A 24,451-nucleotide genomic window follows, 5' to 3' on the forward strand; every position below is an offset into this window, starting at 1 on the left:
ATGCCCGTATGAGTCAAAAAACTCTCCACAGTTATGCTCTGCCATGCCAGATACGAGGTGAGGCAGTGTTCACCTGATTGGTTGTGCAGATGCGTGTTGACCACCAAACCTAGGGGTCTCTGTGACAGCTTGCCACCAGGGGGCCAATTGCAAGGGAACACATCTAAGAAATTATTTTTTGTGTAAGGGGCCACTGATAAGACATGAGAGAGCTGCACGGAGTCCATATTCACATATATTCAAACAGAACGTTTCTCCTCTGATTTATCTCTATGACGTTGTCAAAAACCCCATACATGATCATTTTGACGGTGACCATCAAAGCCTTCCCAAAACGTATTTCTGCTCTCAGATTCCCGGTTTTAATCAGGGAATAGTGATTGGTGCATTCCTGGTCAGGAGACAAGGGCAAACAAGGTGTAACCCTGTGCAAACCAGGGCCGCCCAGAGGATTCAGGGGGCCTGGGGCAAAGCAATTTTGGGGGCCCCTTCCATAAAAAAAAGTTGCAATACTATAGAATACTATATTCTCGTGGGGGGCTCCTGTGGGGACCGGGACCTGGGGCAAATTGCCCCACTAGCTCCCCCCGGGCGGCCCTGGTGCAAACTCCTCATGGTCAATTAACAGACACCGATCTTTCATGTGTTTACCAGCCATCTGTACCAGATTCATGTATTCTCTCATGCAGCATCCGACCTCAAAGTCTGGTTGCAGAGTCTTGGTGGTTGGTATCTGTTCACCATCCACATACAAGGTCACGAAATTTATATCATAATGTTTAAAATGAAAGGGGTTTTTAGTGTAATTTCCGCTAAAGGTTGGGGCAAAAACCTGCCCTCGCTGCTAAGGACAAACTCTCTGCTGGGGGCGCTGCAGTTCTGCAGCTCGCAGTGGAGAGACAGTGAGCGGGACAAAGAGTTCCCTTAGGTCAATTTTATAGAAGTCGATTTTATAGAAGCAGATCCAGTGTCTCCTTTTCGGTCTATGGTGGAGCTCGTTTGCGATTCTGGGACTGCATGGTCACCTGTGCTGCTGAGTTTGCCATGCTGACCAACAGGAAATGAAATGCAAAAGTTCAGGGGCTTTTCCTGTGTACCTGGCTAGTGCATCGGAGTTCAAAGTGCTGTCCAGAGCGGTCACAATGGAGCACTCTGGGATAGCTCCCGGAGGCCAATACCATTGATTTGCATCTGCACTACACCAAATTCAACCCAGCAAGATCGATTTTAGCGCTACTCCCCTCACCTTTAAGAGCCCTTTAGGTCAACGGAACGGGGTTGGTTGTGTGGACATGGGTCATTTTTAAATTGACCTAACGTGGCTAAATTCGACCTAACTCTGGAGTGTAGACCAGGCCTCAGCTCCCATTCTGTGGCTCTCACACACACAGATGTGCACAGAGACTAGCCGCACTGTTAGAAGACGCCAGCCCATAACTTTCCATTTCCCGCTAATACACTGTGTGTCTCTCACTCCACCCCTCCCCGCCTTTCCTCACCCCCCTCCACCTCCCAATATCCCAGGCTGAGAGAACCAGCATTAAAGTGAATGAAAACATGTAATTTAACCCCCCCCCCCCCCCAACAGCCAGGGTGAGGGTTTCCAAGCTGCCCTACAGATATGGACACCTCATTCCTATTCTAATCCCTTCAGTTCGAAAACCTCAGCCTGGGCAGATAGGTGTGAATTCTGGAAGGCTCCTAGGAGAGCCAGCAGCCAGCTGACATGGGCTTTCAACAGGTGTTCAGGGCTCAGTCCACAAGGTGATTTCAGCACCTAACTGCCTCCTTATCTGCCTAAATCGGAAGTGCCACCGAGATCCTCAAAGTCTGCACCCTGTAGGCACCGAAATCCCCTAGGTCCCTGGCTGGTCATATGTACTGGGCCAGAGAGAGCAAGAAAGCGAGTCACTCTACAGCCCAGGAGTTAGGACACTCCCCCGGGATTCAGGAGACTCAAGTCGCTGCTTTAGTGAGTCTCTAATTACTTGTAGCAAGTGCAACAGCCTGGCAACAGCCATGTCCCCTTGTTAGCTTAGCCCTTAATGTATCTATCCTAGAACACCCCCCGCACGCACGCATGCACACACAACATTCGATCTTAAATAACCACACTCACATCCCAGAAAACATACACCGAGGGAAAGAAATAGAGAGAGCAGCACGCGAGGAGATAAATAAAACCGAGTTTCCTATTGTGGCTGGCATTGGCCATTCCAGACAGACGTAGGGAACAGACAGTGACACCCCTATGTTGACTGGCACATTACACTGTGAATAACCCTTCTGGTGGAAGCAAATATTAGCGGGTGTTTAGGTATTTCTATACGATTCAGTAACATGGGACAATTATTCAGAGATGTACCAGCTATCTCCTTGGAGGACTATTCAAGATCCCAACTCCAGCTCTCGGATTTTACAAAACAATCTGTAAAGTTTCGCCCACCGCTAAAGGAAACTGAGCCTGGCATCTGAGCACACTGCCTCTCACCCGGGAAATAATATTCACAGCATGACTGAGCATCACCCCGAGCCATGGCACCTCTTGGGCTACAACGTTCAGAAAAACACAGGGGATCCTGACCGCCAAATTCCCACTGATTGCAAGGGCTGGTGGAATAATAATAAAGAATTCTGTCTTCCCGTCCACAATTGATATAGTTTAATATACTTTCCCCAATTTTCTTCCAGAAGAAGGAGGAGGAGGAGTTTTCAGACATTACTAGTAATAACATGTAACTATTCCGTAGTGGTTTTCATTCATAGATGCAAAGCACTGAGAAGGGAAATTCAATATAATCTTCCCATTTTATAGCCGTACAAACTGAGGCACAGGAAGTATAAATTTCTTACCCAAGGTCACCCATCACCCCAGTAGTAAAACCAGGACTAAACACCCGGATTCTCACGTACCAGGCTAATGTCCCACCAGAAGATCACACTGCCCGAAGGATATCCCAAAAACAGAGGGACAAGGAGACAGAATTTAGTGGAAGGTGAACGATCAATACGGAATTTTGTTTCTAAAACACAACTAGGATTATTGCAGAAAAGTCTGCAGAAATTATTCGGTGACTGGAGTTCTTCCTCTTCTCCGTTACCCAGATAACCCTTTCCCACCACACCCACCTGCGGGAGACTGAGTTTGTTCAGGGCTCGGGTCCAAGCGGTGTCTTATAAAGAGGAGGAGATGCAAATTCAGTGCCTCGGCGCGCTATAGAAACCCTGTGATCTCCGGGACCCGCCGGGTGAGAAGGGAGGAGGGGCAAGTCCGGGTGTCTGTGCAGTTCCCACCAGAAACCCTCCAGCGTCAGCAACATGAGACTGTGGCTCCCCCTCGCTTTCTTTCTAGCGGCCCTTCGAGGTAATTTTATCCCCTTCCCCGCTACATGGACTGGAGACACCAGGGGATGCTGCACATTCCTACCCTGACCCAAAGCTCAGTGACGTCACTGGGAACCTTTCTGCTGCTTCCAACGGGCTCTGGGCCAGGCCGGGTGTGAATGTGATTCTCCTTCTGTCTTTCCAGGTGTGCGGTCACAGGTCCAGCTGGTGGAGTCCGGAGGGGGGATTCAAACCCCTGGGGGATCTCTCCGCCTCTCCTGCAAAGCCTCCGGATTCACCTTCAGCAGCTACTGGATGGACTGGGTCTGTCAGGCTCCGGGGAAAGGACTGGAGTGGGTCGCACAGATACTCAATCCTGCTTATAGTTCAGCAACATATTACAGTGATGCGGTTAAAGGGCGATTCACCATCTCCAGAGACGAGTCCAGCAGCTCGGTGTATCTGCAAATGAACAGCCTGAGAGCCGAAGACACCGCCCGGTATTACTGTGTGAGAAGAGACACAGCGATCAGAAACCTCCTGTGGTTAGCACAGAAACCTTCAGTGCGAATCCCCCGCCCTCTTGGTGCCCACACTCACTGCCGGAACAGAGCGGTCAGACAGAAGCGAGAGAGGAACAGAGTATAAAGTCCCCAGTGCTTTATCCAGCTTCAGCCTCTGAACATTCACTGTGATTCTCAAAGACCCACGGTTCCGACAGAACCCAGACCGCCTTGTACTTTTCCTAGTGACACTGAAATAGAATCCGCCTCAAAAGTGTTATTCACACTTAGCTGCTCGTCCTTCAGTCTCCTTTGCCAGCAAACCAAGCTGGAGAAGACAGGCAGGAAGCATGAGCCATAGAGCCAAGGTGGAACCTGATTAAACTAGACTTCTTCACACCGTGGTTTTGCCACACTTTGCACACACCTAACAAAGGCGGAATTGTGCTTCCTGAACACACTGCCTCATTTGCAAAGCGATGGGGTATCCTGAATAGAATCATAGATCATAGAATCATAGATTATTAGGGTTGGAAGGGACCTCAGGAGATCATCTAGTCCAACCCCCTGCTCAAAGCAGGATCAATCCCCAACTAAATCCCCAAATGGCCCCCTCAAGGATTGAACTCACAACCCTGGGTTTAGCAGGCCAACGCTCAAACCACTGAGCTATCCCTCCCCCCCAGAATAGCCAAAGCTACCTTCTGAAGGAGGGGAAATTAGTCCACTAGTCCTAAACTCAAAGACAAAATGTGGGAATTCTTTATACAGAATCTAGTGGATTCATCTTTTTTCAAACTCCAAGTCTCTTGCACGTGCCCATTGATAATAAAATCCCCCTTCTACAGAGAGCGTCTCATTTTAAGAACTGCCTTTTTAAAAAAGTAATCCTGGTTTTCTGAGCGCACAGTAAATTAACACCACTGCGGTCTGGTTAATTCATGTGTCAGACAGTCATTCTGTGGGTCTGTGTTTCAATCAATCTGTTTAAACTGAAATCAAATGCAAGATTACAACTGGGCAGGACATAACCTGTCCCACAAGTGGTGTCAATATGTAACTTCACATCATTTTCCTTCCTTCAGCCCGTTTCTGCAGAAGTTAGGCCAGGAACTAAGAGGGGCAAAGTGCAGGGGGATATTTAACACGAGAGCTGTGAAGGAGCCAGGCCTGGAGTATCACAAAAGAAAATCTGGAGAGAGCGAATACCTTGGCATGCTCCAATCCAGCACAGCTGCCTTCCCTACATATTGACAGTGACTCAAGTCAAAGGCAAAGCTCCCACTGGCTCAGTGGGACTGGGATTCCGTCCCCAATGATGGGGATATGTGTCAGACTCATGGCAGAGGCACAAGGGGGCAGAATTGTGTTTGCATGCGTAAAAAGAACAATTTCAAGCTCTGTCATTCCTTCTGTCTGTCTGTCTATGCCAGAGGTGGACAAACTATGGCCCGCGGGCCACATCCGGCCCGCGGGACCGTCCAGCCCGGCCCTTGAGCTCCCGGCAGGGGAGGCTAGACCCCGGCCCCACCCCCCGCAGCTACACCCCCGTGCAGGGCAGCGCTCTGGGCGGCGGGGCTGCGAGTTCCTCCTGAGTAGAGCGACAGCGTGTCTAGCTCCAGCCTGGTGGCACGGCTGCCAGACATGCTGCTCTGAGCGACATGGTAAGGGGGCCAAGACCTGGGCCAGGGGGGTTGGATAAGGGGTGGGGGGTCCCGGGGAGCAGTCAGGTGACAGGGAGCAGGGGGCGGTTGGATGGGGCGGAGGTTCTGTGGGTGGGTTGGTCAGGGGACGGGGAACAGGGGAGGCTGGATAGGCGTGTGGTCCCGGGGGGCCTGTCAGGGAGCGCGGCTGTGGATAGGGGTTGGGTGACTGGGAGCAGGGTGGTTGGATAGGGGGTGAGGTCCCAGAGGGCGGTTAGGGACAGGGATCCCGGGAGAGGGCAGTTAGGGGACAAGGAGCAGGGGGGTTGGATGGGTCGGAGGTACTGAGGGGGGCAGTCAGGGAGCGTGAAGTGGGAGGGGCTGTTTAGGGAGGCACAGCCTTCCCTACCCGGCCCTCCATACAGTTTTGCAACCCCAATGTGGCCCTTGGGCCAAAAAGTTTTCCCACCCTGATCTATGAGATATATGGAGAGAGTAAAAAGGAAAAGTTTAAAGTGATGGAGAGAGAGAAGGAGAAATGCAGTTGGGCACTAGAGGAATCTGACATACTTTTCCTACTCACCTAGGAGTATCCTTCCTTGTTCTCTCTAGGATAAATTTATCCACTAGCCAGATATGGCAATAAAAGGCTTATAAACCACTCAATTCCTCAATATTGGGTTGAAGAGATTTAAGTGGTCCAGAGATCTGCCCATGGGGCCTCTGAACAGTGTAGGAAATTTAACCCACAAAGTCATAATGGAGAATACATTTTTAACTGTCAGAGTAATTAACCACTGAAAAAAATTATCACGGGTGGTGGTGGATTCTCCATCACTGAAATTTTTTTGATCAAGATTGGAAGTTTTTGTTTTTTTTCCCTAAAAAATCTGCTCTAGGAATTTTTGGGGGAAGATCTGAGATCTGTGTTATACAAGAGATCAGACTAGCTGCTCACAATGGTCCCTTTGGGACTTAGAATCTATGAATCCCACTGAGTAAAACTCAGGGAAACATAAAACATTTGGGTTTGGCATGTTCATGTCTCTCTTATATAGAGCAGTCTATGCAAATTATCCCCTTGCATTTCCTGTTTAAAGCCAGCAATTCCCCTGACCCTGCAGCTCCCCTCCCAGGGTGGCCTACTTCAAACATGTCTGGTTAATTCATGTGTCAGACAGTCATTCTGCGGGTCTGTGTTTCAATAAATCTGTTTAACAAATATTGACAAGAGGGTGTGAGTAACAGTAGGGGGAAACTAACATGGGGAAATTAGTTTTCAGTTTTTGTAGTGACCCATCCACTTCCAGTCTTTATTCAGGCCTAATTTGATGGTGTCCAGTTTGCAAATTAATTCCAGTTCTGCGGTTTCTCCTTGGAATCTGTTTTTGAAGTTGAAGAATTGTCACTTTTAAATCTGTTATTGATACAGGATAAAAGATAAAGATTATAGGGCTTCTTCTTCTTCTTCTTCTCATCAGCCCTAAACATCCTTACAAGTAGCAGTGCAGTGTCACCATCCATTCTTGTCCATGCGGTCTGCCTGTAGGTCTGATTGACCCTCATAATATTTGCACTATTGGTATCAGATCATCTGTTTGTCTTCTATAGTGTCACCAACATCTTAGTCTTTTTCATTGCAGTGAATCCTGCACCCTGATCTCACATCCCATACTCCTTCCAAATTCTTCATGTGTCTTGAAATCGTTAAACTTTACACCTGACATCTTCCAAAGAAATCTCATCTCTACAGCCTCCAGCCTTCTGATCTCTGCTGCTTTTAACGCATCTGGTTCTTTACCATCCAGTAATACTGTTTGCAGACTGGTTTGATGCATTTTCACTTTAGTTCCAAATTTAATCTTTATAGGGCATATAGACAGCACATATTACAGGTGAGTAACTTCTTATAAGATATAAAGATAGAGTCCATACCATTCCTGCATTATACCCACAGCTACTCTCAAAGGTGCCGGAACAATCTGTATCGTGGGGGAGCTGAGAGCCAGTGAACCAAACTGTAAACCAGGGGTAGGCAACCTATGGCATGCGTGTCGAAGGTGGCACGCGAGCTGATTTTCAGTGGCACTCACGCTGGCCACCGGTCCGGGGGGCTCTGCATTTTAATTTAATTTTTAAATGAAGCTTCTTAAATATTTTAAAAACCTGATTTACTTCACATACAACCATAGTTTAGTTCTATATTATAGACCTATAGAAACAGACCTTCTAAAATCGTTAACGTATGACTGGCACGTGAAACCTTAAATCAGAGTGAATACATGAAGACTGGGCACACCGCTTCTGAAAGGTTGCCGACGCCTGCTGTAAACCCTGGATATGATGGAAACCGCTTCAGTTATGAAACCTGTTAATATACAGAAATATTTAAGGATATCAGTCACATAATACTTTAAAATGCAGTATACAAACATACAATTATATACACACTTATATGCACACATAAATACACATGTCACACAAAGACACAAAGACATATAATCAAACATACAGAAATAGCAAACATAAACACCAACACACACACACATACAAACACATAGACACAATAAAACACATGTAGAAAATACAAATTTTCAAAAGTAACCACATTCATACAAGCACAGACTAATATGTACAACATACAACGACATACAAAACACATAGGTAGAAACATGCACATTTATACACAGGTAAATACATGCAGACAGCTTTCGAATGTACTAAAGACAGAGACCAGATTTGAAAATACTCAATCACATTCTGCTCCCAGATACATTGATCTAAATTATTCCAGATGTATAATGAGAGACTGGGACACTTGTAAGACCCCTTCACCTTGGTAACTGAGCATCTCACAGCCTTTAATGAAAGCTTTGATTCTTCCAGCACCCGGTGAGTCAGGAAATCACTGTCACGCCTACATGGAAAACACAGGCACAGAGGGAGTGAAGGTGAGATTTACGAGGCTCTATAGGCTCCCGAGGGAGAGGATAGACCCCATCTGCCTCTTTAGGGGTATGACACCTTCAAAAACTCTGCCCCTGATTCCCTCGCCTACTGCAAATGTATGGAAAGGCAGGAAATGGACCCTGGAACCCAAATCCCTGCCTAAAGCTCACAGCATCGGGTCACCTCTCAACGCTTCTTGTTTGGGTGCATGGATGCACAGGAGAAGACATTGATTCCATTCACAGAAAAGTCTCTGGCTCCTTTAAGGAGCAGGATATGGAAATAGGGGTGAGAGTTTGCTATTTAAATTGTTTTCCCAGACTGCACCCGGAGAGACAATCCTCAGCCCCCTGGGTCTGTGCGGGCACCAGCCAATCCCCCTCAAACTTTCCCCTCCAACCAGGGCCGGCTCCAGCACCAGCCCAGCAAGCAGGTGCTTGGGGCGGCCAAGGGGAAGGGGTGGCACATCGGGCTGTTCAGTGGAAATTGGGCAGCGGGTCCCTCTCGGAGGGAAGCACCTGCCGCTGAATTCCCGCCGAAGAAGAATTTGGCGCGGTGGAGCTGCCACCGGAGTGCCGCCGATCGCAATTGCGATCGCGGCTTTTAATTATTTATTTATTTATTTATTTATTCCGCCGCTTGGGGCGGCAAAAACCCTGGAGCCGGTCCTGCCTCCAACACCAGGGAAAATGAGACTTTGGCTGCATTTAGCGTTCATGGTTGTGGCTTTGGAAGGTTTTCTCTCCTCCTGCATGCATTGCAGGGACAGGGGAATGTTATCTGATTGCAATTAATACCATTTCTAAGCCTGTCTTTATTCCCAGGTGTCCGTTGCAGCGTCAGCTGGAGGAGTCCGGAGGGGTTGAGAAAAAAACCCGGAGACTCTCTGTGCCCCCCTGCAAAGCCTTCGGGTTCACCTTCACTGAATATAATATGAACTGGGTCTGTCAGACCCTGGGAAGGGACTGGAATGGGTCGCTTACAGAAGCGATGGTGGGGATAGGTGTTGTACCTTGATTCAGTGAAAGGCCAATTCACCATCTCCAGGGACAATCCCAACACAGGACTGGCTCTAGGCACCAGCAAAACAGGCACCTGCTTGGGGCGGCACATTCCCAGGGGCGGCACAGCGGCTGGTAGCAGTGGTGGAGGCACAGCTGGGGCCGCATGACCTCAGCCGCACAGTGCATGGTGCAGGGCATGTGCAGCACGCGGGCGCCGCTCACCACCTCGGCCAGGTTGTCGTGGTGCACCTCGCCCATGCCGGCCGTGTCGATGAGCAGGCGCAGCGCCCGTAGCTCACCCCCTTCACCCGCAGGATGTCCGGGGACTTGGCCGCCAGCACTGACTTGTGGGCTCGGATCCGCCGGCCGGACACTTCGATCACCAGGTCCGGCTCCTCCGAGACCAGCTGCTGTGGGCTCCAGGGCTACGCTCCAGCCTGTGGACAGTAAGTGCCAGGGGGCGGCCGGGCGATGTCGCCTCCTCCCGCCTCGGACTCGGATTCGCATGTTGTTAATCTCCTCCTTTTGTCCTCCCACTCGAAGGAGAAAATCTCCTGAGATTGGGGGTCAACCGGAATAGTGAAGAAAGCATCCTTTAAATCCAGGACCGAAGGGGGTGTAGAGTCTTAACCTGCTCATTAACCGCCCTCAGGTCCTGGACCAGCCGGTATGTGCCATTGGGCTTTTGTACAGGCAAGATAGGAGTGTTCCAAGCTGACTGGCATTCTCGAAGGACCCCGCACTTTAGGAACTGGTCTATAGTTTCCTGCAGTCCCTCTCTGGCTTCCCTTTTGATCGGATACTGCTTGATTCGCACTGGACCTTTTCCTGGCAAGAGCTGAACAGTAATAGGAGTATGATAGGCTGCCTTTCCTGGGACCCCCGATGCCCATACCAGAGGAAAACCCACTTCTCCCACTGACTCCATTCTGGGGCTTGCATGGCTGAGGGCTCAACTGCAAGGGTCAGTATCCAGGCATTCTCTGGAGATAAGGTGAGGCTTATTTCATCTTCAGTGAAATGCAGGGTGGCACCTAAGCGACAAAGCAGATCCCGTCCCAGTAGAGGCGTTGGACAATCGGGGAGGTAAACCAGTCTGTGAGATAGAGTTCTGTTTCCCAAAGCACATTCCGCTGGGGCATATACGGGCACTTGGTTCCTTTCCCTGTGGCTCCCACCACAGTGAGGGAATCTGCCACAGGCAGCTGCAGGGGTTGGTTTACAGCAGTTCGTGCAGCTCCAGAGTCTATTAAAGAGTCTATGTCTGAATCTCCCACCTGCATTTTTACTCGGGGTTCTGGGGGCAGGATAGTCCGTCTCCCCTGACACTCCTATTCTTGATCCTCCTCTGCCATCATAGGGGTACCTTCCCTTTCGGGGCACTCATTTTTCCAATGTTCCTCCTTTCAGCATCTGGCACACTGGTTGCGACCCAGACGCCTTTCCTGTGAGCCAGGGCGCCCACGTCCACGGCCTCTCATTCCCCGGCCCCTTCCACCTTCCTGAAATCTTCCCCTGCCACCATCCTGTACTGCTGCGACCATCATTTTCACTTGCCTCTTTCCTTTTCTCCCTCCCTAAGGCTGTAAGCCCTGTTTGCAGTTTCCAAAATCTGTGCCATGGTCATGCCCATCAGATCCTCCTTTTTCTGCAGTTTCCTTTTAATATCAGGGGTGGCACGGCTGGTAAAGATACCCTTCATAATTGCCTCAGTTGCCTGATCATCAGGATTGGCATTAGTAGTTTGCCTGATGGTATCCCGAATACGCTGCAGAAAAGCAACCGGACTCTCTTTTGGCTCCTGTACTAGCTCATACGGCTTAGCCCAATTGTTATGTCGGACAGCTGAGTGTCGGAGACCATGTAATAGGAGCTCCTTGTATACAGTGAGACGGGTGAGATCTGCCGGCACGTTGGGATTCCACCGGGGGTCTGCTGTAGGGACCTGAACTGCAGCAACAGGGAAGTTTTCTGTGTTTACCTCATGTCTAAGCTGTGCCTCCTCTTGTGGGTTAGACACAACCTGATTACGCTCCACCTCAGACAGCAGGGTCCGCATAAGGACATTACAGTCATCCCAGTCAGGCTTATGGCTAGCCAGACACCCTTCAAAGACCAAGATAAACTTGCTTGGGTTCGTAGAGAATTCCCCTGCCTGTGCCTTAAAGACTGCTAGGTCCACTGGGTTAAAAGGCACATAGGTGTAAACCTGCACTGTAGTGGCTGGGCGATTGTCTGCTCCAGGACGGGCTATCCGAGTCTCAGTAATCAATGGATAGAATCCCACCGAGGGGGCAATCTCTGGGACCTGAGGCACCCTAGCTTTATACGGTGGGGGTGTTGGAGCCGAAGGGGACACCAGCTCTGCCATCACAACTGGGGGAGGGTTCTGAGGACTAACAATAGTTACTACCGAACCTGTCGGAGTCAAATTACACCTTTGCAAAAAAGATCTGATCTATCTCTTAACAACATAAACAACTGTACATACATATGTTCATTCCATTTATCTGTACGCTGACAAAACAGAAGCAATTGAAGGATCGTATTATAATTAAGTGATCCCTCCGGTGGCCACCTTTCCTGCTCCTCCAGCTGATATTGAGGCCAGTCTACGGTACAGAATCTTTTCAGTTTACTTTTAATCAACGGATCCGATCCAAACACTTTCCAGTTCACCAGAATGCATTCTAAGGGCGTACTCCTTGCCCTGCCTGCAGTACTCTGTCCCTGCCCTATACTCTAGGGAGACACTGGGCGTCCCCAGGTCAAAACAGGTAAAGTCCCCACTGGACTGTTCCTACCTTATCCAAGGGTCCGGTTCTGCACCGTCGCCCGCAGCTGCTTCTCCACTACTCAAGCGCGTTGCACCGTTGTACCCTCCGGGGTCGACCAAACCACGTCTCCGCCAAGGCCCCTGATGAAGTCACCGGTGCGCGCTGGGCATTGGTCGTCGCCGCAATCCGTCAACCTCCAAGAGGGGTCCGGGCAAGCCTAAATTTCAGCCTCGAGCTCACCCAGGGACGCCAAGACTGTTGCTGGCACAGAGGCCCGAGGACAGCAACAGCAGGGTTCGTTGCCCAGTGTGCTTCGCGCCAATAAACACACCAGGGTGGAGAAGCAAACAAAGTTTATTTGAGATCTCAAAGTGGTGCAAGGAGACAGGCAAATCTCAGATCAAGCACACCAGCAAAAACAGTTTTCCTCTCTTTATACATTTTACAAATAAGCCCCCCCTCTTTCCCCCTCTCTACCACCCCTCTACCCCCGCTACTCCTCCCTTTCCTCCCCCTCCCCTCTCTACCAAAGGCATGTTTATACATTTAATCAATTAAATCATTCTAGGGCTATAAATCTAGCTTGTTAGTAACACTCCTCTAAACTGTTACCTGGTCCTGTTTACCTTTGGTTTATTACCTCTTCAGCCAGAAACATGCTAGCCTCATCATTATCGCTTGGTACCTGGTATGGGGGGGGGGGTTGTAACTGATAATTGGCTGTTTACACATTCCATGCATCTAGCTTTCGAGGTCGATTAGAGTTAAACATTGAAGAACTTTTGTTCACTCAGGTCTAGCGATATCAACAAGCGCTGCCTGAATCCTCACCTAAAGAAAGACTCCCAGACACACCCCGCTTGCCACCCCAGGGAATTTAACCCTCCAGCGGGTGTCCCAGCCCAATGCAACCCTGTGACCCGACCCCTCCCCGTCACTGACCCCCCTGGCCCGACGTTCGCAGAGGCGGAGTCTCCCGAGACCCCTTCCCCATGCCCGGATTTCTGATGACAATCAGGCCCTACATTGTAACATTAATAAATGGAGAATTGGGCTCACATCTCATCTGGCAGCTGCTTCTTTCCCCCTTTATACCCCACCGCACTGGGGCTGGGCGCTGCACAGACCCACAGGAAGGAAGGATCTGACTCATCTCTGAGCCCTGGAGCTTCACAGCCTGCAGGGAAGGAGTTTGTGTTCCTTATAAGGAGTGGGATATGCAAATAGGAGTGAGAGGTTCCTGTTTAAATCTGCCCCGCTCTCTGCCCAGGCTGCACCCGGAGACACAAACCGAAGCCCCTGGGTCTGTGCAGTGACCAGCCAATCCCTTGGGAACTTTCCCCTCCAGCACGAGGGAAAATGGGATTTTAGCTCCATTTAGTGTTCCTTGCAGCAACTTTGGAAGGTAATTTCAGCCCCTCTCACCACTGGCGTGGCAGGGGAACAGTCTATTAATTGCTCTTAATATTAATGCAAATTACAATGTGTTTCTATTCCCAGGTGCCCACTCGCAGGTCCAGCTGGTGGAGTCCGGAGGGGATGTGAAAAAGCCCGGAGACTCTCTCCGCCTCTCCTGCAAAGCCTCCGGGTTCAAAGTTGGGGACTACGCTATGAGCTGAGTCCTGCAGGCTCCAGGGAAGGGAGCTGTGATGTATGGAACCGCTATTATTACGCAGACTCAGTGAAAGGCCGATTCACCATCTCCAGGGTCGATTCCAACAACCTGCTGCATTTGGACATGAAGCCCGAGGACACCGCCCGGTATCACTGTGTGATCACTGTGCGATTTTTTCAGTCTCTCAGCCACTGATAACACGGACCGCTGAGATCTCAAGGTTGCATCGGTAAAGGCAAAATGCAACACTTAACAGAGGTTGAGTTGGCAGAGGACTGAATTCCAGGATGTGTCTTATAAAGAGGAGGAGATGCAAAATCAGTGCCTCGGTGCGCTGTAGAAACCCTGTGATCTCCGGGAGCGGTTCAGACAAAGGGCAACATGGCGTGTGAAGTCTTAAGTCCTTTATCCGGCTTCAGTTCTCTGAAAATTCACTTTGTTGATGATGAAAGACCCACAGTTCCGACAGAATCGAGACCGCCTTATACATTCCCTAGTCATGCAGTAATGTGTGATTAACACTTAACTGTCCATCTTTTATCCTGCTTTGCCAACAAACGTAGCTGGAGAAAACAGGCAGGAAGCAGGAGCCGTAGAGCTAAGGTGGAACCTGAACTAGAATATTTCACAAAGAGATCTTGCCAGTTTGCACACACCTGACGAAGGCTGAATTTGCTTCTTGAACATACTGATTCATTTGCAAAGCAACTGGGGTTCCGGAATAGCTGATGTCACGTTCTGAAGGAGGGGGTCTAAGGGATCACTAGTCCTACATTCACAGGCAGAACGTGGGAATTCCCTGTACACAATCTAGTGTATTCATCTTTATTCAAACTCCAAGTTTTTTGCACATGCCCATCCGCAATAAAATACACCTTGTACAGAGATTGTCTCATATTAAGAATTTGCCTTTTTTAAAAGTAATCATGGTTTTCTGAGGGCACAGTAAGTTAACACCACTGCGGTGTGGTTAATTCATGTGTCAGACAGTCATTCTGCGCCTCTGTGTTTCAATAAATCTGTTTAAACTGAAATCACATTCAAGATTACAACTGGGCAGGACGCCACCTGTCTCACAAGCGGTGTCAATATGTAGCTTCACATCATTTTCCTTCCTTCAACCCATTTCTGCAGAAGTTAGGCCACTAACTGAAAAGGTGGGGGTGAGGGGGAGAGTGCAGCAGGGGAATCACATGAGAGCTTTGAAGAAGCCAGGCCTGAAGTAACACAAAATTTGGAGAGAGCTAATAAACACTGACTGCTCCATTCCAGCACAGCTACCTTTATGTAAGCGGGGTGTTAGAGCAAAGGCCAAATACTCGCCTATTATCCCAGCTGTTCCACATGGCCACAGCTCCATTTCCCGTATATGAACGTATAGCAAGACAATCAATCAAGGAGGCCCAACAAAAGTATCCTATTTACGGCCTAACAGATGTATCCCATTTACCCCTATCCCTGGAAAGCAATCAGTCAAGGGGGCCCCAACAGATGTATCCTATATACCCCTAGAAAGGAATTTAAAAATTCCTTAGGTCAGCAGAATGTATGCACGTTAAGTCATTTGTTACTGGGTATAAAAAGGCTTGCTCTACGCTTGTAAGGTGTGTTCCTCCCTCTGGCATGAGTCGAGGGGGACACCCGCTCAGCTGACTGATCAATAAAGAACTTGAAGCCGTCTTCTAGACTCCCGTGCCTCCTTGGGGTAATTGGGCAGCTCCAGGGGGAAACGAGCCCATTTGGCTAACAAATGGCGACCACGAAAGGACTTCTCTCCCTGTAGAGGGCACTGACCGACGGCCGAGGGCGATTCCGAGGAGTGGCCACCTCGAGCGGTTGGTTTGCTCGGGCCTCGGATCGTCACAATCGGCCGGGGCGGCTGCGTCCTCTCTAAAGAGAACTCTGAAGGACACGGAAGCAAGACGGCTTCAGAAGAAGGGGAAGTCTGACTGCCGGACGCGGCCACTTCGGGCGGTAAGTGCGTTTACCTCCTGGGTTTGAGGAATAACGCCCCCGAGGTGTGGGTTGGACGGTGGAAATCCCCTAGGCAGCCTGTATACGGGAAGGTATGTTAACATTATTGTAGCTTTGTAAATGTCTTGTTGTTGTGTTTTTGGTTAAAGGTTAAGCAAATAATGGCCAATGAGTAACGTAACTAACTCCACAAGTCCATGGGCCGTTTTTAACAATTACTGGGACTTGGAGCAACCTCAGGGATTACTCTTGTTTATAGGAAGGGTAATCTTGTTTCTCCTCTTAATGGTGTGTTGGAAACCAAGATTGTAACTGATTAAAGGATCTGTGTGAAAGATGAGTGAGTGCCGCTGACAGGTCTGAGGCTTAAGCTGACTTCAGCCGCCCCAAGACTCCTGCAAGGGGAAACCCGGTGACCAGGATATCTTGATTGCAAGGGGGGTCAGCCGAACCTCGTGACCCAGCGGATATCTGAGTTAGAACTAGATCCCTAAAACCCCCTTGATACCTCTGTCTCGAACAAACCCCTGGGTAAAGCATAATGGGGTCCGGACAAAACACCTTCTCCGGTACGCCCCTGGGATGTATGCTGGATAACTGGAAGGCGTTTAGACGCCAGGCTGATTATGGAATTGTGTTATGTAAAGACAATCTTGTGAAATTCTGTACTCTTGAATGGACAACATTCGGAGTGGAATGGCCCGAGGGAGGGACACTCAAACCAGAAATTGTACAAGCAGTACATAGCATTGTGACCCGGGATGGGCATTGGGACCAATATCCCTATATAGATATTTGGCAGGGCCTCGTAGCCAATCCTCCCCCATGGTTACAGAAATGTAAATCACAAACTATTAAGACCTTAATGGCCCGTGTCCCTGTTAGGAAACCCTGTCCCCCTGTTAAGAAATCTTGTCCGCAGGCTGTGATTCCCTCTGCCCCTGATCCTATGCCCCCTCCCCCTTTGCATCCCGGCCTCCCGGCTCCGGTACCCTCAATTGAAATCCCCACCCCCTCCTCTGAGGATAATGCCTCAACTGAAAGGGGTGAGCCAAGCAACCAGGACTTTTCCAAACGGGAGCCCCCTCCGATCTCTCTGAGCTCCCAGGTGTCTAACCACACCAGGAGAAAGACTGGCCCCGTGACACTCAGAGCTCCGAAACGCAGTGGAACTTGTCATCTGACTATAACCCTGGGGATATTCGGTTTACCCTTATTAGCTCATCGAGCAAGGGTGGCCCGGTACTCCAAGGGCCCCTGCAACAGAATTATTTGTGTCCACTGCGGGAAACTGTAGCCCTTGAGGGCAATCTCACTATGGTATATGTTCCCTTTACCACTAGTGATCTATATAATTGGAAGCAACAGAATCCCCCGTTCTCGGAAGAAAGGGGCCTGCATTTTAGCCATGGCCCTAAGGGAAGGATATGAAGAAAGGGGGGACAAAGTTAAGGGACGGCCAGGGCCACCGGGGAAGGGGCGGGGCCCCTGCCTGGGTCGAAATCAGTGCGCTATCTGTAGGAAAGAGGGGCACTGGAAGAATGAATGCCCCCGGTGACAGGCCATGGGAAAGGAACGTAAAGATAAAACACCGTCCCTTCCCATCCTCTACAACAGTACAGGACGTTCAGGGGAGGAGTCTTCCCCCTAGGGGGAGTCGGGGGACCCAGCGGCCCCTCCTGACAGCACAAGCTGCCAGCCTGCATCCCACGGTAAAAATTAAAGTGGAGGGCCGCCCAATTGAAGCCCTTATTGATACTGGGGCCACTCTTAGTTTGCTCCCCCTTAATAAGGCTCCCCGAGATAGAGCTCGGGGACGTGTCATAGTCCAGGGGATTGAGGGACAAACTACAGCTTTGGAAAAAACTTTGCCTCTCCTAGTAAAAATAGGGGACCGTCAAATTTCCCACCAGTTCGTTTGCAGCCCCTCTTGCCCCATCGCGCTGCTCGGACGAGACATTCTTACTAAACTGCAGGCAGAAATCTCGTTTGATAAAGGGACTATGGAAGTTAGACTCCCTAAGCAGCAGTCCTCCAATTACCTGATGGCCCTGATAAGCGCTGGAAATCACTTCCCGGAATGCCGGGGGAGGAATGAAGAGAGCCAGCTGTCAGGGGTTAACCTTGAGGTTTGGGCGGAGGAGGGAGGCATCAGTCGGGCCCGGAATGCTTCCCCAGTGCATATTTCCCTTAAGGAAGGAAGCAGCCCGGTCCGAATTCGACAATATTCTCTTAAGCTGACCACTAGAATCGGGTTAAAACCTCTGATTCAAAAGTTTTCTGCAGTGCGGGTGGCTCAGGGAAGGCACGTCCCCATACAACACTCCGATAATGGGAGTGCCTAAGCCTAATGGGCAGTATCGGTTGGTCCAGGACCTAAGACAAATTAACAAGTTAATAGCAGAGACTGTTTGCCTTTGAGTGGGAGGACCCAGATACCCACTACAAAGTTCAATACCTTTGGACCGTTGTCCCACAAGGACTTACCTGTGCACCCGAGATTTTTGGCAGCCAGTTAAGAAGGGACCTTGCCCCATTCCTGGCTAGACACCCCTCATGTAACATAGTCCAGTATTGCGATGATTTGCTCTTAAGTACTGAAACAGAGGCAGCCTGTAAAGAGCAAACTGTAGAGCTCCTTAATTACCTTGGGGCACAGGGGTATAAGGTCTCAAAGGAAAAAGCCCAACTGGTTAAGCAGCAGGTCACTTTCCTTGGGTATCATTTGTGCCAAGGAAGTCGTAGTCTGGGTAAAGAAAGAATCCAGGTTATACTTAATAGCCCTCAACCCCAGCACCCCCGAGAATTAAGGGCTTTTCTGGGATTGACTGGCTTTTGTCGGCTCTGGATCCCTGACTATGGGGCAAGAGCCAAACCACTGTATGAATCCTTAACTAAAGAAGGTCTGCTCCATTGGACGTGGGAGATGGGAAAAGCATTTCGAGAGCTAAAAAAAAAAAATTAATGGAGATATCCTATCTCCTAGAACTGGAGGGGACCTTGAAGGGTCATCAAGTCCAGCCCCCTGCCTTCACTAGCAGGACCAAGTACTGATTTTGCCCCAGATCCCCAAGTGGCCCCCTCAAGGATTGAACTCACAATCCTGGGTTTAGCAGGCCAATGCTCAAACCACTGAGCTATCCCTCCCCCCTTGGGAAGCCTTGGTTCAGCCTCCCACTCTAGCCCTCCCAGACCCTCGGAGGCCATTTACTCTATACGTTCATGAGAGGGGAGGGGTGGCTGCTGGAGTTCTGTGCCAAAGGTCGGGACCAACCTGGCGACCCATTGGATACTGCTCAAAGGTGCTGGACCCTGTCGCCAAGGGGTGGCCTGCCTGTTTACGGGCCGTTGCAGCGACCGCTCTCCTCGTACAGGAGGCTGAAAAATTGACCCTGGGAGGGGACACTGAAGTTGTGGTTCCCCATGGGGTGCCTCAAATACTGGGGACAGGCGCTGGGGAAAAGCATTTAAATCCCAGCCGACATACCAGATAGGAAGTAGGGCTCTTGCTAGCCCCTAACTTAACCTTTAGGACAGTTAGCTCCCTCAACCCAGCTACCCTATTGCCCAACCCTCGGGTTTCCCATGAGACCAGCCCCACTCATGACTGTATTGAAGTCTTGCAACAGGAAACCAAACCCCGCCCTGATCTCTCAGACTTGCCGTGGCCCAACCCTGAAATTGAAGGGTACGTTGACGGGTCCAGCTATGTGATAGATGGCAAGCGGTTTACCGGAGCAGCAGTAGTAATTAAGGACAAAGGAATATACAAGTTTAAACTCAGCCCTAATTTGTCCACCCAAGCGGCGGAGCTAGTGGCTCTTATTGAGGCTCTCCGGTTGGGGACTGGGAAAACTATTAACCTGTATCCTGATAGTCGCTGTGCCTACATGGGGTACATGCTCACGGGACCCTGTGGAGAGAGAGAGGATTTATCACAGCTTCAGGCCAGAGAATTGTTAGCAATTGCCCTGTTTGTCAACGAACCAACCAAAAGGGATGTGGCCCTCCCGCCCCAATGGGAGGCCGGCCCTGGGCCACATTCCCTTTCCAAAAGTGGCAAGTTGACTTTGCAGAAATGCCCCCTTGCAGGGGCTATAAATACTTACTCGTATTTGTGGACCAGCTTACTGGATGGATAGAGTGTTACCCCACCCGGCATTGCCAGGCCTGGGCTGTTACTAAGGCCCTGTTGCATGAAATACTTCCCCGATTCCATCTCCCCGAAACGATTGAATCTGATCAGGGAAGCCACTTTACCTCACAAGTGGTCCAACAGGTGTCCCAGGCACCCGGTATACAATGGAAGTTGCATACCCCCTGGAGGCCGCAAAGCTCGGGTCAGGTAGAAAGAATGAATAGAACTCTCAAGGATACCCTCACTAAACTATGCACAGAGTCTAGTTTAAAGTGGCTTGATGCGCTACCGCTCGCCCTTACCCGCATTTGGAGGGCCTCACGTAAGGGTCTTAAGCTTTCACCCTTTGAACTGGTCTTCGGGTTCCCTCCCCGAATCCTTATCCCGGGGTTCCAGGAGGATGTAAACTGGGAAATGGGGAAGTCCTCCTTATGGAAACAGGTCTCTGGGCTGCAATCTGTCTTGTTACAGCTACATCGATACGCAGTGCCTTTTCAGGCCCTTCCCTTGGATCAGCCCGTGCACCCGTTCCAGATCAGTGATCAGGTCCTTGTCAAGAAGTGGAAGCCTGACCCCCTTACACCACGGTGGGACGGCCCGCACACTGTCTCGCTCATCAGCCAGGCGGCAGTTAAAGTTCTTGGGAGTGACAAATGGACTCACTATACGCGGGTAAAGCGGTTTCTGAGCCCTAGCCCGGAGACTGAACTAGCAGAAAAGGACACCGGCCCTCTGCCCACCCCGGCTCCGGACGCCCGGGGTGGCACAGGTGAAGACTCTACCTGGGAGTACCAGTACTTGGACGGACTAAAGGGACTGTTTAGAAAAAGATAATGAAATTGCTGCTAATATCTTTGTTTATATGCTTCCACCACTATTATGGTTGGGAGAATAGGTTTTTACAGCTAGGGGAGACCATAGCAGAGTCCTTTAACCTCAGTAACTGTTGGGTGTGCGGAGGCCCAGGGGAATTAGATGAATGGCCTTGGGTAGCCCAGCCGGTACAGCCCAAATGGTGGATTAGTAATTTAAGTATAGTCCACAAAGGAACAGAAGTTTGGGATGAGGATAGTAGCCCTTGGCGACTCTATTCCTCTGAAGTAGGGATCCTTTGTCTCAACCGAACAAAACCAGAAGGGGTGTATGTGGGCAAAAGCCGATGTGACTGGACTCTATCTCTAGGATTTGACTGCTATGATCACCCTAGCTGCCATACGTATGACTGTTCTAAATATCAAGGACGATGGAACCAAACCCATGTGAAACTCACTAATCATAGCTGGGTAAGATGTTCCTTCCAACATCATACCGGCGAAGGCTGTAAGGCAGTTGGACAAGATGGGTACTTTGATGCCCTCTTTCTAAGTTGCCAGCGAGATAATACCGCCAGTAAGGACCACGTGGTACGCTGGTATCAGTGGGCATGGCAACACTCTAATGGAACTCGGGTAACCCATTTTAACCATTTTTGGTCTACTACCAATAGCCCTAAATTTGGTTGTAATTGTGCTTGGAGGGAAGGGGCTGGGGCATGGAAATGTGAATACTGCAATCCTGACGGTACATCTATTGTACTAGGGGGGCCCTTGGAGATGGGTAACCCTTTGTATTATGAAGAACCGGGCCCCGAGGATTACCCCGAGACCTGGGATGGCCCCTTTGCGAATGGACAATGGGCCCTAAAAGGCCATTACTGGATATGTGGGCAACACGCATATCGGAGATTGCCTCCAAATTGGTCAGGAATATGTTATGTTGGGTACATTAGGCCCTTGTTCTTTCTACTACCCCAAATTCAGGGAAATAAGTTAGAAATTAAGGTATATGACGACTTGATTAGGGAGAAGCGGTCCGTTGATCCCGCATTAACCGCTGGAAGCTCCCAAACGTGGGGAGCTCAAGAGTGGCCCCCTGAGAGAATTATAAAACATTATGGTCCAGCTACATGGAATCCTAATGAATGGATCTCAGGGGCAAGGGAGCCCATTTACAACCTAAATCGGATAATTAGGCTGCAAGCCATTTTAGAAGTAATAACTAATCAAACGGCTGCAGCTCTCGATCTTTTGGCCGATCAGTCCACTCAGATGAGAAATGTGCTCTACCAGCACCATCTAGTTCTTGATTATTTGCTGGCAGAAGAAGGGGGAATCTGTGCAAAATTAAACGAATCTAACTGCTGTTTACAAATAGATGATAATGGAAGGGCGGTAAAACAGCTAACAAAAGAAATGAGAAAGCTGGCCCACGTCCCGGTCCAAGCATGGGGTGGGTGGAATACGGACTGGTTCACGTCCTGGTTACCGCAACTGGGATGGCTCCGAGAAGGCCTTCTTCTCTTTATACTCTTTATTACAACCCTATTATCCCTAGCTTGCTTTGCTCCCTGTGTAGTTGCATTAGTCCGACGAATGGCTAATCAAATTGTACGCCAACGCATGATGGCACTATATCAACCGGTTAAAGTTGAGGATTGGGGGCCATAGGGCTCTCAAAATGCTTTTAAGGGGGGAGAACCTTGTTAGAGCAAAGGCCAAATACTCGCCTATTATCCCAGCTGTTCCACATGGCCACAGCTCCATTTCCCGTATATGAACGTATAGCAAGACAATCAATCAAGGAGGCCCAACAAAAGTATCCTATTTACGGCCTAACAGATGTATCCCATTTACCCCTATCCCTGGAAAGCAATCAGTCAAGGGGGCCCCAACAGATGTATCCTATATACCCCTAGAAAGGAATTTAAAAATTCCTTAGGTCAGCAGAATGTATGCACGTTAAGTCATTTGTTACTGGGTATAAAAAGGCTTGCTCTACGCTTGTAAGGTGTGTTCCTCCCTCTGGCATGAGTCGAGGGGGACACCCGCTCAGCTGACTGATCAATAAAGAACTTGAAGCCGTCTTCTAGACTCCCGTGCCTCCTTGGGGTAATTGGGCAGCTCCAGGGGGAAACGAGCCCATTTGGCTAACAGGGGGAATGGTCCCGCTATTGTGGGGAACTTTCCTGGCTTCTGCACTACCCTGGTGAAGTGGGCTGGCAAAAGGATCCGAGTCCTCAGTCCCACTTCCTTTACCCAGAGGCCTCCCTGCCCTCGAGGGCTCCCCTGCCACTCTCCTGTCTGGCAGAGTCCTCGTAACCCCAAAAAGGCTGGGCCCAGGATTCCTGGGGGACTCGACCCCCAACCCTGCTGTGGTCACCGGGGTACTCTCTTTGCACTGGGCACCTCCCTGACCCACTGATCATTTCATACAATTTAAAGCAAATACAAGTTGTTTAATTAACAATTAATTTGAAGAAAGAATAAGGAAAAATGGGAAAGGTTAAAGGAAACACGTCACCCCGCTCTGTGGCCGGGAACATCACAACCAGTGTCTCTGGAACGTCAGGGCAGTTCACAGTCTGTTCCTTGTAGGTCCCAGGCTCCTTCTCAGGCCCTGGCTGTGCTGCAGGGACGCTGCGGGTCAGACACTTGCTCGGGCGGTGTCCACACGCTCTCAGGCTCTAGGTGGCAGGACCCTTCTTCCCAGCGTCGCCCCTGCCCGGTCGGGGTTATGATCCCCCTGCAAGTCTGGCCTGCAGAGCCTCTTGGCTGAGGCGTCTCCCTGTGCTGGGCCCACTGCCCAGGGTCCCCGCCCCTCGCTCTCCCTGGCTGCTCACCGCACTCGGACTGCACACGGCTCCAGCCCCAGCTCCAGCCCCAGCCCCAGCTCCAGCTCCACTTGGCCTCAGCACGGTGGCTGCTGCTGCTGCTCGGCCGCCAGCTCCCTGGGCTGCTTCTCTGGCCCCTCTGGCTTTGGGGCTGCAGCTCTGCTCCCAGCACAGCTCGGGCCCCTGCTCTCTCCTTAGCTCGGCCCCACTCTGTCTGACCCAGGCCATTCCAGTTCACACGGAGGACGGGGCCCCCCGGCCTCCTGTCATGCTGATTAGCTGCCCGCCCTGTCAATCAGGCTGATCTGGAGCATTGGCCTCTCCCCATTGTTCCTGGGGACTGTCAGTCTCAGGTTCCTGATTTCTCATCGACCCCTCCCCTTTTAGTGCTGGGAGCTAGCAACCAAAACACCCCCACTGAGTGTTAGTAAGGGGGCAACAGTCCCCTTACATTTACTACATAGTTACAGTGCCTGAGCTGTGAAATGATGAATCCGGGTCCAATTCAAGTCAAAGGCAAAACTCCCTTTGGCTCAGTGGGACTGGGATTCCGTCCCCAATGATGGCAATATGTGTCAGACTCATAACAGAGGCACAAGAGGACAGAACTGTGTTTGCATGTGCAAAATGAAGGATTTCGGGAGCCGTCATTTCTTCTGTCTGTAGATCTGTGAGATACATAGAGAAGAGAGAGAAAGAATTATAAAGTGAAGGAGGGAGAGAGAGAGAGTAAAGGGGAGGAGAGAGGGAGAAATGCACTGGGGCATCTCACGAATATCACATACTTTTTCTACTCACCTAGGTCTATGCTACCTTGTTCCCTCTAGGATCAATTCAATCCCTAGGCAGAGATGTCAATACAAGGCTTAATTGCT

The 24,451-nt window shown here is 50.1% G+C and overlaps 1 long non-coding RNA gene and 1 gene segment (V, D, J or C); both read left to right on the forward strand.

Annotated features, from left to right (window-relative positions):
• LOC122173242 (Ig mu chain C region secreted form-like) overlaps positions 1–24,451 on the forward strand; it is a 1,717,225-nt gene that overhangs the window by 850,358 nt on the left and 842,416 nt on the right.
• On the forward strand, positions 15,038–22,829 carry LOC135975407 (uncharacterized). The gene is made up of 2 exons (XR_010592426.1): positions 15,038–15,789; positions 20,399–22,829. It is a non-coding gene; the product is annotated as an uncharacterized LOC135975407 (long non-coding RNA).

The sequence above is a fragment of the Chrysemys picta genome, chromosome 13 (assembly GCF_011386835.1).
Source record: "Chrysemys picta bellii isolate R12L10 chromosome 13, ASM1138683v2, whole genome shotgun sequence".
In the NCBI taxonomy this organism is placed as follows: domain Eukaryota; kingdom Metazoa; phylum Chordata; order Testudines; family Emydidae; genus Chrysemys; species Chrysemys picta.